The 3144-nt window shown below is 42.7% G+C and overlaps 1 pseudogene; it reads left to right on the top strand.

The window, feature by feature from the left end:
• The first annotated feature begins 331 nt into the window (after positions 1 to 331).
• On the top strand, positions 332 to 1011 carry LOC114029907 (annotated as a pseudogene).
• The last annotated feature ends 2133 nt before the right edge of the window (positions 1012 to 3144 follow it).

Genomic DNA, 3144 nt, shown 5'->3' with positions numbered 1-3144 from the left:
ACGTTGTCTGGGAAAGCAGGTCATTATCTGTTGAAAAACAGGACGGAAAGTGATGGTGAATATCCTTAAATATCAAGTTAAGGAATGTCAATATTATTTGGTAGGCTGTGGGGATGTACAGAAAGTTTTTACAGAAATTGAGAATGAAGTTTTTGAGGTAGAGATCATGAAGATTACTTTGGCAGTATGATGTGGTGCCAGCTAGAGGCAGAGTGGATATCTTTATTAATGTAATACAGAAAATAGCACAACAAATAGACAGGTTAAAATGAAAGCAGATCTCTTTCCTGTTCCGGCGCCTGAGAGAGGCGCGTGGAGCGAACGTGGCCGTGAGTGTGCGCCCCCGCGCCCGGCATCTAGAGACCCCTCCTGCCCCGAGAACCGACCGAGGACCCAGCGACATGGCTGAGTGGGAGGCAGCGGCGCCGGCCGTGGCCGAGACCCCCGACACCAAGCTGTTCGGCAAGTGGAGTACGGACGACGTGCAGATCAATGACATCTCCCTGCAGGATTGCACCTCCGTGTAGGAGAAGTGTGCCAAGTACCTGCCCCACAGCGCGGGGCGCTACGCCGCCACGAGCTTCCGCAAGGCCCAGGCCCATCGTGGAGCGCCTCACCAGCTCCATGATGATGCACGGCCGGAACGACGGCAAGAAGCTCGTTACTGTGCGCATCGTCAAGCACGCCTTCGAGATCATTCACCTGCACGCGGGAGACAACGCACTGCAGGTTCTCGTGAATGCCATCATCAACAATGGTCCCCGAGAGGACTCCATCAGAATCGGGCAGGCAGAGACTGTGAGGCGTCGGGCAGTGAACGTAGCCCCCCTTCGGCGGGTCAACGAGGCCATCTGGCTCCTCTTCACGGGGACCCGAGAGGCGGCCTTCCGCAATATCACGACCATCGTCAAGTGTCTGGCCGATGAGCTCATCAATGCTGCCAAGGCCTCTTCAAACTCTTACAACGTCAAGAAGGATGAGCTGGAGCGCGTGGCCAAATCTAACAGCTGATCCTGGCGGCCTCTATCAATAATAAATGCCCCCGCCCCCTGTAGTGGCGGCAGGGTCCCTGTAAAAAAAAAAAAAAGGAAAAGAAAAGAAAGCAGATGTGGCTAGTTGTACCTAGAGATGACCACTTTTTCTATCCACGTGGATCTTGCCTCTAGTTAATGTATTTTAGTAGGAAAGGCAATGCCATCATTTGCAGATATAGTCTGAAAAAGATTCTTTAGGACACTCATAGTCAGAGAAAAAAGGGACAGAACTAGGTGAGGCTCAAATAAGCAACAGAGCAGTATGGCCACAGCACTCAGGGATACTTGGACATCTTCCCTTTAACTGGGTTTGTTTGCTCTTTTGGTTGGCCATTTCTCATAGGAAAGTAACCATGCGTGCAAATGATAGAAGTTCATTTTCCCTCAAGAGTATGATAAAGGTGACACATGCAATATTCAATTCATGGCTCAGTGGAACTGCCAGAAAAAGTTAGTGATATTTCATATTGTCTAAGATCAGAGTCAGTTGTCAAGTCCCCACTAAGATAACTCCTATTATTAGGTCACATTTTCAAGGGTTTAGGGGAAAGACATGAGCTGGGTGTAGTAGTTGTCAGAGGGAATGAATGCCTTGTATATAGTAGTAATGATGTGTTAAAGGGTACTTTCTTCTCCAGGTTTCATGCCTTGGTAATAATTACAGGAAAAATCTCAGAGTCCCGTTCTTGACTAAAAAGGGCCATTTATATGATATAGAATTTCTCATCTTTACTTCTTTGTAAGCAGTAATTCTGTAAGGGCAGAGATTAATAGTTTTGTCAACATAATTTACTGGTCATAACAACCTTTTTCAACAATCCAAAAGGTGACTTTACATATGGACATCACCAGATGGTTAATAAAATCAATTAATTAAGTACTTTGCAGCCAACAGTGGAGAAGCTCTATACAATCAGTTAAAATAAGACCCGGAGATGACTGTGGATTAGATCATGAAATTCTTATTGCAAAATTCAGACAAATTGTAGAAAGTAGGAAAAATCATGAGACTGTATAGGTATGACCTAAATAACACCTCTTATGAATATGAAATAGAGGTGATGAATTGATTTGAAAGATTAGATCTGATAGATAGAGTGCCTGAAGAACTATGGATAGAGGTTTGCAACACCACACAGTAGAGAGGAACAAAAAAAAAAAAAACATTTTGAAGAAAAAGAAGAGCAGGAGAGCAAAATGGCTGCCTAATGAGGCATTACAAATAGCTGAGGAAAGAAGGAAAGAAAAAGGAGAAAGAGAAAGAGATATTCAACTTAACACAGATTTCCAGAGAACAGCAAGGAGGGATAAGAAGGTTTTCTTGAAAGAGCGATACAAAGAAATAGAAGAAAAAAGTAGACTGGGGAAGAAAAGAGATCTCTTTGAGAAAATCAGAGATCTTAAGGGAGAGTTTCCTACAAAAATGGGCATGATAAAAGCCAAAGAATGATTAGAGATTTAATAGAAGCAGAAGAGATTAAGAAAAGGGGGCAAGAATGCACAAAATCATTGTACAAGAAAGATCTCAACATCACTGATAACCACAATGGTGTGGTTATTGATCTAGAGCCACACATCCTGGAGAATGAAGTTAAATGGGCCTTTGGAAGCATTGTTAATAATAAGGCTATTGGAGGTGATGGAATTCCATCTGAGCTAGTTAAAATTCCAAACATGATGCTGTTAAAGTACTCCACTCAATATGCCAACAAATTCAGAAAACACAATAGTGGCCACTGAATTGAGAAAAAAAAAACAGTTTATGGTTTCAAACTTAAAGAAGTGCAATGCACAGCAATGTTAAAATTACTAAACAGTTGTGCTCATTTCACAAGCTAGCAAGGTATATGGTTAAGATTTTATAAACTAGGCTTCTGAAAAATGTGAACTAAGAATCATCAGAAGAGCAAGATGGTTTTTTTTTAAAGAGACAGAAGAACTAAAGACCAAATTGCAACATTTCCTGGAGTTCCAGAAAAACACCTACTTCTGCTTCATTGACTGCATTAAGCCTTTGACTATGTGGATCACAACAAAATGTGGCGAGTCCTCAAAGAGATGGGAGTATCACATCATGTTATTTGTCTCCTGATGAACTTGTATGAGGGTC

This window comes from Vombatus ursinus, unplaced genomic scaffold (assembly GCF_900497805.2).
Source record: "Vombatus ursinus unplaced genomic scaffold, bare-nosed wombat genome assembly UNPS02014942.1, whole genome shotgun sequence".
NCBI classification, from domain to species: Eukaryota; Metazoa; Chordata; class Mammalia; order Diprotodontia; family Vombatidae; genus Vombatus; species Vombatus ursinus.
The sequence above is the reverse complement of the archived record's forward strand: the minus strand, read 5'-3'. Positions and strand labels throughout refer to the sequence as shown.